The sequence below is a fragment of the Carassius auratus genome, unplaced genomic scaffold (genome assembly GCF_003368295.1).
Source record: "Carassius auratus strain Wakin unplaced genomic scaffold, ASM336829v1 scaf_tig00011483, whole genome shotgun sequence".
NCBI classification, from domain to species: domain Eukaryota; kingdom Metazoa; phylum Chordata; class Actinopteri; order Cypriniformes; family Cyprinidae; genus Carassius; species Carassius auratus.
Window position 1 is genome coordinate 87,210 of NW_020524209.1, and position 12,942 is coordinate 100,151.

Consider the following 12,942-nt stretch of genomic DNA (forward strand, 5'->3'; position numbering starts at 1 on the left):
GTCCTGAGCCCAGAGAACAGAATGCAAAGCTTCAGGACCTCAGATCAGCTCTTGCCAGCAGAAGGGAAAGGCTGTCTCCAAGCAGAGGATGGCCCACAGAATAATGGATACCATTGCCTTGGCCTACGAAGTCCCAGGTGTGCCTTGCCCATTCGGGTTGCAAGCATGCTCGACTAAAAGTGTTGCTTCCTCCTTCTAGTGCTTGTATCTTCCCATATACTCACCCACAGAGGCCAGTAGTGTAAGGGACCCGTTCTTAGTGTCGGCTTGCGACGCCACTCCACCCCCTTGGGCCAGATGCGTGCATCCATTGCTCGAGTAGTGTTCCCCAGAAATAGCTGTCCCTGTGAGTTAGAACCTGTGTTAGGTTGGGTGTCCATATGTAGCAGTCCCTACGGCGACCCTATATGTGTATTTTTCCACAATCAGCTCCTCTGTGGATGAGCATGTGTCTTTCCCTCGACAGAGTCGCTCTGTTGTCTCTGCTGGTGTTCTTTTCCCCCTTTAACTAGGCTCGACCCACTCCAGAGATTGCCATATGTTGTACTACCCTGCTTGGCTAGACCATGTGTGTAACCGTCACAGTGCCTCTCTCTGGGGTAGGATGTGACTTTCGCAGCATTTCCATTTGCCAAAGGCACGCTTTTCCAGCATTTCTGATGTCACACTGAGTGGGCCTTGCGGAACAGCAGTGACTGGCCTTCGCTGCAGCTACAGTTATCGCGCCGCATCAGTTACACAAAAACCATTTGAAGTTTGTGTCAGTTTCTGTTGGACATTTGTAGTGTTGCGCTGTATCCAGCGTAGACAGCATCTCTGATTATAATGAGTTCTATAGTTTTTTGTCGTGTTGCACCTCATCACTGACATCCAGTGTAGACACAGCGTTAACCTATTGCCTGTGTAATATTGATTAACTATATGATGTTAATACAAGACAAAAACTCAAACAGGGGCATTTTTGCCGCATACCTTGAATTTTAGGGACATTCTAACTATGTTCTCTAGGCACTATCACACAGTAAGTTGATGTCCTACCTCATATTTGTCATCAGTAAACTGCATTTAATGTCAGATCACACACTATAGGTCTAGGGGAAGGCCAAGTGCGTTACATTTACATTTAGTCATTTAGTAGACCCTTTTATCCATAGCGACTTAAAAATGACAACAATAGAAGCAGTCAGATAAACAAGAGAACAACAACAGTATACAAGTGCAATGACAGAACGCATAGACAGTTTTTTTTAAATGAAAAGACAATAAAAGAAGGAAAAGTGCTAGTATTTGTTGGTTAAGTGCTGGCGAAAAATTGTTCCTTGAAAATGAGTGAATTGAGATTAGGAGGTCATCCCACCAGCTGGGTGCAGTCCAGGAGAAGGACAGTGAGAGTGATTTTGAACTTCTTTGGGATGCCCCCACAAGGCATCGTTCACTTGCAGAGGTCAAACTTATGGAGGGCACATAATATTTAACCAGTGAGTTTAGGTATGTAGGTGCTGTGCCGTGCCAGTGGTCGTCTTGTAGGCAGCAATAAGTACCTTGAATTTGATGCGAGTGACTACTGGTAGTCAGTGTAATCTGATGAGGAGAGGAATAACTTGAGCAAACTCAGCAAATAGGTTTTAATAATGTTAATATTAGTCCTACAGTAGCATCGCCAGTATCTCCACCTTGGTTTTTCTCAATGCCTTCTGTGGATCTCCAGATATTTAAAAATATAAAGGATAAACAAAATCAAGTTCCTAAAGTGATAGTAGTACAGCAGCATCTTGAGAGTGAATATTTCCGTTTTTTACAAATATACACAGATGGTTCCAAAGACCCAGTAACTGGAAGAACAGCTGCAGCTATGTATATCCCTCTTTCTAAGTATAAAGCTGCAAACAGAATCACTAATAATATATCTGTATATACTGCAGAGATGGTGGCTATTTTGATAGCATTACAATGGGTTGAAGAAGTTAAACCATCTGCAGTAGTAATTTGCTCGGATTCATTTTCAGTTCTTACTAGTTTAATAAGTGGGAAATCAGATTCAAGACAAGATTTATTAATAGAAGTTTTACTAAATCTATAAAGATTGTGTCAATTAAGACTTTCAGCAGCATTTTTATGGGTGCCAGCTCATGTTGGTGTGGAGGGTAATGAGGAAGTGGACAAGATAGCCAAACAGGCCCTTAAACACAATGGGTCTCATTCATGAAACACGAGCAGAACGAATTTTTGTGTAAATCGCGTGTAAAGTGGTTTTGGCGTAAATTTTCGGATTCATTAAAACGTTCATATTTTCCAAATGTTAGTTGGTACGAAAGAAACCTACACCTGCTCCCAGCCACGCGTAAATAGTGCGTTTAACGTCTGAACGTTTTGCTCATTAATACGGCTGCATTTTAATTCATAATCGGGTACATATTTACACAGCATTTTGAAAAAAATATTATATATGTTAATTACATACATTCTTTTAACTTTTATTATGAGAGCCAGTAATAGCCCTTACGGAAATTAACCATGGTTTTACTACAAATGAAAACAAAAAACCATGGTTACTATAGTTAAACCATGGTAACCACAAATTAACCATGGTTTTGCTATATTAACCATAGTTTAACCACGGTATATTTAGTAAATCTGTGGTTAGACAAATGGGAGTCAATACGCCAAAAAACCATGGGTTACTACAGTTTTACTATAATAAAACCATGGTTATTTTTCGTAAGGGAGGATCTGTAATATGCTGCCAAACTTCCTTTTTTAGGACCTGATACGCCACTAGTACGCTTGAAAATAAAATGTGGCGTTTTGAATGAACTTCTGATAATAAAACTTCAATTTCTGCAGCTGAGAAATGTTTCTTTTTCAGTCGCTTTTGAGAAGACATGTTGAAATCCTTCATTTGGTGTCATAATATGATGCTCATATATAGTTGTCAGTCGGATTTAATAGGCGGGATTTATGGTAATTGACAGTGAGCATGCACGCGCGTCCCATTTACGACTGATTGGAACTCATTAACACAGACACACACATTTCACTATCACATCTGACGTTTACGAAGTTTTTGTGAATCAGGAGAAGAGTTTTCGGGAAGTTCTTTTTACGCGCAAATCACTCACATATTTACTCATATATTTATGAATGTTTCATGAATGAGACCCAATGCTATTGATTTAGAAATACCTTTGCGTAAATCTGAAATGAAAAGTTTAATTAAAACCGCTATTAAAAATGTGTGGCAGGAGAGGTGGGATAAAAGAAAAAATAAAGGTCGACATCTGTATAAAATACAAAAACAAGTTGGTTTAGTTAGAATAAGTTATGGCAACAGAAAGGAAGATACAGTCATTTCTCGTCTAAGAATTGTTCATTCTGCCCTCAACAAATCGCTACAAATGATAGGAAAACATTGTTCTGGTCAGTGCAATAAATGTGGATTTCTGTTGGCATATATTCTTTAACTTTGCCGAATATACTTAATAGTTCTTTCAAAAGATATGAAGCTCTTGTTTTGTTTTTGAAAGCAACTAATTTATATAAGAGAATATAGAAAGGTAGGGTAGGTTTTTTTTTCTTCTCCTGTTTACATCTGATATCAATGCCTCAAACTCCATCCCAGTAGGTGGCGGAATATGCACCAAAGCTGGTTTGCTAACCGCCATTAAACGAGCTGTGTTGGTGGTGGCTTGACTGTGCAGCAGCAGCTTTGAGGTCCCATCTTCAACCCCAGACCAACTACTTTGTTGAAGCCAGTAGTTAACTCTGTGTCTTTCTACCTTATATCGTGTGTGCTACTTATTGAAGTAGTTCTGTCTTTTTAGTCTTTCTATAACACTTGGTAAATGAGATTAAAAAGGCAGAAGTGAGTGTCATCTCTAATAATTATTTGTTGTTGGATTTAATTAATCTGTTTTTCTCTTGGTTTATTTGAGGTTTTGCTTGTTAAACAGTTATTTCTTTATTTGTGGGGTTAGTAGGGAGGTGGGTGCCATTTATTTTGAATTTGACCTTTTTTCTCCTGTTTATGTTAGTTAGGGAGTTAGTTTATCTTGCTGTACTTTTCTTTTTCTTTTCTTTTAGTTTAAGTAGTTTGGTTAATAAGGAGTAAGACTGATTATGTTTGTTGTTTTGGCAATACCCCCTTCTGATTTGGAGACCCCTTTGATGTGGTTATTGTGAAACGATTCTGGGTCTGGAGACAGGGTGGTTTCATGCTGCTGCACATTCATTTCACCACCTTCCACTTTTGCTGTTTCATTCCTCCCCTAGACCAATCAGGAAAACATAACACGGATCATCATTGATTTGTGATCCGTTTGGATCAATATCTTCGGTTCGGCACACACGTGACCCACGGATTGATTTATGAAAAAAAAAAAAAAAAAAAGTTGTGCATGTTCAGTCCACACTCAGTGGTCATGGTGAGCGGAGGAATGGAGGAGCTTGAACACCCTGCGTCATTTAAATCCCCTGTATGGGAGCGTTTTGGCTTTCCTTTCAGATGTGATGATGAAGGAAAGAGGTTTGAGTGTAAAACTGTGACGGTGCGTAGGCATTGTGGCACAAGAAAGCCATATGACAGTGGAAACTCATTGAGCATGGCCACGCGTTTGAAGCGACATCACCCCGGGTTTTTCATTGACAGGAGTGAAAACGAAGATCGCTCAACAACCACTTATCACCGCGGCATTTAAGCAGCACCTTGTTGCACAATCAGACCGGGCACGACAGAAGGGTGGACGTCCAGGGGGACGGAGAGCTATGTGACGATAACTGCTCACTTCACAGGAGTCCGGCTATTATGTTTAAAAGAAGATATTATGCCATGTACACTTTAAGTTGACTTCATATATTTTAATTTAATAATTTAGTCCTAATAAAAAAGACAAAACTTATGTTTAATTGTCTTGTTTTTTTTTATCCGAAAAATGATCCGATCCGTGACTCTGAAACAAGAAACGATCCGAACCGTGAGTTTTTTTGATCCGTTGCACCCCTGCACTATAGTATTAAAAATAAAATTATCCCAAACGTAATAGTGCTTGTGGCTGTGTTGCACAGTCAGTGAACTGCCTTTTTCACATCAAACATTTTATGCAAGTATTGACCAGTACTTTATTTGATCCTGTTCTGCAAAATGTTCGATTTCGAATTTCTGCATTCGGCTAGGCCTATTTGTTTAAAAAAATTCGCATTTACAGTGTATTCAATCGTGACAGTGCACGCGTGCTTGCATACGAGGACGAGCGAGCACAGGTTTGACTAGATTTATTTGGAGGTTATTGCTCACGTCTCGTTCTGCACATATCCAAATGTTTCCATATTCACAATGTATCTGAATGTTAAACTATAATATTTGTAATTTTTTGTAATTTTTTAATGTAAACTAGACGGAAAAGATCATCCCCTTCACATGACCAAAAATGTCCTTGGCATAACAGCAGAGTGGACCGGTATACTATGGTCTATTTAAACTGACCAGTGTAACCTTTTATATGTTTGGTTGACTGTACTTTATTTTAATAATGAACAGACTGTGATGTAAGTTTGAAATTTGAATGCACGTTAGATGTTCTGTGTTATTAATACCAAACACAAATGTTGCTGGTTGCTAGTTTGTTTGCAGCACTACTGTTATTTATTTTTATTTATATTTCAGTTTAATTGATTTTTATTTATAAAATTGTATTTAAGTTTAAGTAATATTTAAGTTTACTTTTATGTTCAAACAAACTTGAAAAATCCTGCTTGATAAATGCTCTAAAACTTATGTAAATAAGTTTTATTTACATCCAAGATGGCGGTGCATCCACACGCAACGGTGTTTATTACTGCATCTCGCCCACAGCGGAGGCGCCACAAGCGGTGTGAGAGGAAGCAGAAGAGGGGGAAGCGCAGAAGTATCCGGGCTAGGCTAACGGCTAACCCACACAAGCCATCTATCCCCACCATCGTACTGGCTAACGTACACTCGTTGGACAATAAACTGGACTACATTCAATTACTACGCTCAACTCAGAGGACTGTAAGAGACTGTTGTGTTTTTGTATTCACGGAAACATGGCTCAGCAACATCGGGCTTTGTGTTTACATCGTGGTGCCGCAATACTGTTGTGATCAGCAAACACTGCTCACCCCTGGTGGAGTTTATGATTATTAAGTGCCGGCCGTTCTATCTGCCGAGGGAATATAGTGCTATACTGCTCATTTCGGTGTACATTCCCCCGTTCAACATTATCAGCAACAGGAACGGACTTTGTTTACAACCACACAGAGAGGAGCTTACAAAGCCCTCCCCCACCTCTGAGCCTCAGATCACATCACTGTCATGCTAATTCCTGCATACAGACCACTCATTAAAACACACTCGGCACGTTCCTCTGACCATCAACGGTGCGACTGTGGAGAGACTGAGCAGCACCAAGTTCCTGGGCGTGCACATCACAAAGGACCTCTCCTGGACTGAAAACACAGCAGCACTGGCCAATAAATCAAATCAGCGTCTCTAATTCCTCGCAAACTGAGGAGAGCCAGAGCCCCACCCCCCATCATGTACACCTTCTACAGAGGCACCATCGAGTGCATCCTATCGAGCTGCATCACTTTGTGGTATGGCACCTGCAACGTGTCTTGCCGAAAGACTCTGCACCGCATAGTAAGATCAGCTGAGAAAATCATTGGTGGCTCTCTCCCCTCCCTCCAGGACATCTATGGAACCTGTCTCACCCGCAAAGCCCTCTGCATTGCAGGTAATCCCACCCACCCATCACACAGCTTCTTCAGTCTGCTGCCATCAGGGAGGAGACTGCAGAGTCTCCAGGCCAGGACCAGCAGACTGAAGGACAGCTTCATCCACCAGGCTGTCAGAAATCTAAACTCACTCCCGAACTTGCCCCCTCTTCTGCCCCAGGCACCACTGAACTATGAACCCCCACGCCCCCCAGATCCCTCCCCCCCACTAATATACGATGACATGCACCAGTCACTTTGTGCAGCATTGGTCTGCTCACGACCTCATTCTCCATGGAACCGACATCATTCCACTACCTCATCAGTCAGTTAACCCTTATGCATTGTTGGGGACGTTTTCGTTCACTAGGGGGTAAAGTTGAGTCTTATTTTGGCCACAACTTTCTCTCTGTTTGAGCTGAGCTAATGGAATGATTTTTGGTGACAAATCTTATTTTGACCCATATTTTGGGAAAATGCTTTGAATTTTTTTTAAAAACTCAACGGTACACTCTGGGCAAATTCACTACCCTTTCGAGTTGTTCGTGGATGAAAACATCCACTAAATTAAACTGTTGTAAAAATGTACCAGATAAATATTGCCTGAACCAGAAAAACAGCGCTTCTTACCTGAACCGGAAACAGGCCTGAACCGGAAATAGCGCTTCTTACGTCATCACTTAACAACCGAATACTTTCACCACCATTAAAAGGCAGCAGGTGCATAAATACACTTTTTTTTACTCCATGTAGTTCTGAGAGCTGAGGTGTACATTTTGATTTTCTGAAATACATCAAGGTAAGTGCGCAAAGGTCTCTCTCACACACTCTGTCTCTCTCTTTCTCAAACACACACACATACACACACAATATAATATGCTGTTATACTCCATATAGCTTCATATACAAGTCAGAAACTAAGCTTTTTTTTGCACAGGCCTATCCAAAGGGTTAATGGTCCCACCTAGAGGTCAACTGTAAAAATAACAAATGTTACCTCTTCCCAACAGGGAAAACCACCAACAATCAAGAATCTCTCACACACACACACACACTATAATTTGCTGTTATACTCCATATACAAACCAGAAACTAAGCCTTTTTTTGCACAGGCTTATCTAAAGGGTTAATGGTCCTTTTTTACATTTTTTTACATTTTTTTTTTTTACATTTTTTTTACAGCAGTTTAATTGAGTGGATGTTTTCATCCACGAACAACTCGAAAGGGTAGTGAATTTGAACAATGCATAAGGGTTAAATAAAATAACTGCTCTTTTGAGCCCTTTGCCACTTTAATCAAACTTAATAAGCTCTTGTTTTTGCACTAAATAATCTTTTATCTGCACTGTTGTTCACTTCATTGATTTGCACTCTATCTGCCTTTTGCCTTGCGCTGCTTTACTTAACTTTATTTTTAATTTTATTATATTTTTTAACATTCCCTTATTGTATAGTTGTATCTACATTTTATATTTTGATCTAGATTTTTAGGCTTTAATGTTAATGTTATCTGTGTGCACCGGGGTCTGAGAGTAACGCAATTTCAATTCTCTGTATGTATGTACTGTACATGTGGAAGAATTGCCAATAAAGCAGACATGAACATGAACTAAATGATTGACTTATATATATATATATATATATATATATATATATATATATATATATATATATATATATATAATTACCTGTTTTATATTTAATACTTGGTCAGTTTATTGATTTGTTTGGTTAACTTTGGATAAATATTTTCTTTCAATACAGTGCAGTGCACAAAATTAAGATTCGAGAGATGGTTCAAGTCAGTGCTCAATAAATGATGAGAAGTTTAGAAATGCTGTGCATCCACTTATTATTAGTGTGACATTTTAGCATGCAAATGAAGATATCGGCCCTAAAAACCTCTAAACATCGGCATCGGCTATAGAAAAACCCATATCGGTCAATCTCCAATTGGAAATACTCAAAACACATTCCACTATGCAATTATAACTCATTTGAGTCTCATGTAATTACTTATAACAGCTCCTATAAAAGTCCAGGTTGTGGTAATTTTTCCACTCTCCTGGGCAAATTCTAGCCACCTTCATAGAGGAGCTGGAAGAGCTGCTGTCCTCATTGCTGGAATCTTTGGTGACTTCAACATTCATCTGGACAAGCCTTATTCTACAGACTACCATTCACTCCTTTCTTCATTTGAGACTTACCACTACGGGCACACACAAATCAGGCAACCAACTTGACTTAATCTACACATGCAATTGTATTGCAGACAACATTTTGTTAAAACCCCTACATATCTCTGACCATTTCTTCATTACATTTAAACCACATTTTGTTACCTGTGTGCCACCAAACCCTATTCTGGTTACTACTTCTGGTTACAAAAGATCCATCAGACCAGAGTATGTATCAGTCTTTGCTTTAAACTTCTCTGCTGAAAGTCCATACTGCCAAATCATCATACTTCAACATCAAGATTAACATTGCTCCTGACACATGGAATTTCTTCAAAACGTTTAAATCTCTCCTCTGTCCCCCTCCACCACCTCTTTAACAGCTGATGATTTCACCACACTCTTCATGGACAAAACTAGACCAATCAGTCAATCAATTCTCAGTCCCACACACAGGACCTCAAACCAACCACACACCCACTGTTAAAACTCCCATATCCTCCTCCTGACCCCTCATTTAGCCAGAAATATCAAAACTTTTCCTCTTTTACCCTACAGCATTCCATCTCGACCAAATCCCCTCACACCTTCTCCAAGCAATGTCTCCTACACTCTAACCAGCACTCACACACATCATCAACACATCATCATGACATCTCTCCTCACAGGCACCTTCCCCACTGCATTCAAGCAGGCTCGGGTAACTCCAATGCTCAAAAAAAAAAATACATTAAACACTTCACTTACAGATAGCTACAGACCTGTCTCTCTCCTTCCATTCACAGCTAAACCCTCGAAAGAGTTGTTTTCAACAAGGTATCATTGTTTCTTTCACAGAACAGCAGAATGGATGCCAACCAGTCAGATTTCAGGGGTGGCCATTCAACTCAAACTGAGCTGGCAATCACGGAAGCATTGTGGATTGCAAAAGCTTATTTTAAATCATCAGTTCTTATTCTGCTGGATCTAGCTGCTGCGTATGATACTGTCAATCATCAGATACTCTGTCCACACACTCTTCACTGGGCATCACAGGGATTCCACTTCGCTGGTTTGAATCCTGTCTCACTGGTAGGTCTTTCAGGGTGGCCTGGGGAGAGGAGGTATCCAAAGCACATCAACTGGTCCCTGGGGTTACTCAGGGATCAGTTCTTAGACTCCTCCTCTTCTCCATATACACTACATCATTGGGTCCCATCATAGAGGCACATGGATTCTCCTACCATTGCTATGCTGATGACACACAGCTCTATCTTTCATTACAACCAAATGAGCCAACAGTAGCTGCAAGGAACTCACGCTGCCTGGCAGACATCTCTGCATGGATGAAAAAACATCACCTACTGCTCAACTTGACAAAGACTGAGCTTCTTGTCTTCCCTGCCACTTCCAACTCAACAGCATTATTTCTAGGCTTGACTACTGCAATGCTCTTCTGGCTGGACTTCCATAAAGCACAATCAAACCTCTACAAATGATTCAGAATGCAGCGGCATGACTAGTCTTCACCCAGCCTAAAAGTGCCCATGTTATTCTTCTCTTTATCTTTATCTTTATCTAAAAAAGATTTAGTCTTATTTGAACAATGCCTAAAACTTGGTATTACAAGCACTTCCTTTGTTTGTTTGCTTCTTTAAGAAGAATCACTTCATATATCCCCCAATTTTTAATTGTCTATAGCACTATTCGGACGGGACTAGTTTTCTAAACTACGTTTGAGTTTCGATTCTTACCACCTGACGTCTGTGATTTTCATGTACCAATTCGGACGGGACTAGTATCTCCGTGTTTATTACAGAGGTGGGAGGGTCTGATTTGTGCATCTGGGCGTCACAGAGATCACGCGCTCTGTATGCGTGCATTGCATTCATTCAGAATGATTGCCTTAGTATTATTACACAATAAATACTAAATGGCTAGTATAACAAAATCATGTTAATGTGTGGTTCCTTTAGTTTAACTTGTTTTCCTTTTTTTTATTAAATGTAATTAAAACATTATGTAACTGAGTACATAAATGAACGTGAGTAATCTTACCTGATGCTGATATTACAATAGCCGGTATTAACAGTTTACTCGATCTTGCTCTTGATTTTATTATTTGTATTATTTTTTTATTATTATTTATTTGCCGCTAAGCAAATATATCAAACATCCGCGCGATAAGAGCATCTACGGTAATTCACGTTGGCCAAAACACACAAGGAAACGCGTTGTGAAATAAAATATCACCGGCAATCACAGACATTTGCATTCGGATGGGATTAGTTTTCTCAGAGGATCACTGAGTTTGCTGAAAAACGGTAGGTAATTTGCTCTGGAATTATCACAGAGGTTGTGTGAGAAAAACACAGACGTGGCAGATTCGGACGGGATTAAAATCACCAAGTACGTCTGTGAAACACCGATTTCTCTAACGATCCCCTGTAAAATTAGTCCCGTCCGAATAGGGCTTATGACAATGACAATGTAAATGTGAAAAAGCATTAAAAAACTATGGTTAGTGTAGGGGGAGAAAAAATACAGTTTGTACAGTATAAAAGCCATTATACCCATAAATCACCATATACCAGTTTGTGTGTTTGTGTGCATTCTTCACCTTTTTGGCTTGCTTTTATGTAGTTCATAAAAGAATTGACTGATGAGGTAACACAGCATTAAATAGCCATTGTCCACCAGGTCGAAGAGCCTGTATTAAAAAAAAAAAAGAAGAAAAAAAAAAGGAATTTATAAGGTTCTGCCAATTTAAGATTTTATGTGGCTGGAATCCATGCAGATTAGAGGCAGATAAGGAAGAAAGCGAACCAAAAATTTATGTTTTTCACCATTATGTCACTTCAAACGCATTTGCAAGAGAAATTTTTATTCACCATTTACTTTCACTGTAAACTTTTTTTTGGGTTAAAACTGTCCCACATTAATTTACCAATGATGGAGATTTACAAATATATCCACAACTGTGAATTTACAAATAAAATAAATGTTTAGCATATCTGAAACTTCATAGTGAAACTCCAGACATTTAATATATTAGACTGGTGATAGACGGACAGATACCTCTTAACACACTTAACACATTTCTCTTCATCCATGTTGTCATCGGACTGACATTCTCCTCTTAAATGATGTATACAATTCTCTTCATCCATGTTGTTATCGGACTGACATTCTCCTCTTGAATGATGTATACAAGAGTGGACTGGGCTGAAATAATATGTTAAAAATTAAGTTAAAAAGTCATATAAAATAAACCTAATTGCAACTTTATTATTATTTGCCCTGACAATTTAACCACATTCTTATAATGATTCTAATCCAACTTTTTGCTACTCTTTTCTTGAATAATGGGTACAGCTTCCATTAAGCTGTAAACAATCAGTAAAGGCACTTTCTATGAAAGCAATAGTATGTTTAAAACACAAACAACTGGGTAGAATGAGGTGACATTATTCTACTGTCCCTTCAACCACTGGAGATTAAAATGTTCCTTAACATAAGAATTACGCTATATTTCAAAGTGCCTTATTTAGTCATTTTGATCGATAGAAATATATTATATTTTTACCTGCCTTAGAAACTGTAACATGGAGTCATGCGACATTTGGATTCATTTGCAGTGTTTATTAGAGAATGGTCAGACAGGCAGAAATCAGATAACAGCGTCAAGTATATAACAGGATATACAGAATCAGAAACGATACCAGGCAGAGGTCGGGGCAGGCCGCAAACCCTATTCCAGAGTGGAGTGCCCTCTACTGGAGTTCATGGGCACTTCAGCTGACGACCGTGACAGAAACATTCCAGTCGACACTGTTAATGGAGATAATTTTTTTTATAGAGATTAAACGGTTAAAAGGGGGAGAAAAACTAAAGATTCTTCATATATTCCTATGAATTTATGAGTGGGATATATTGTTATTAAATCTGGAGAGATCACAAATGTGCCCTATATGCTGTTTTTTTCTTTCATACTGTTACTGCAGAATACAAAGAAAAATAAAATCAGAATGAAAAGATTGCAGTGACAAAAAGAAGA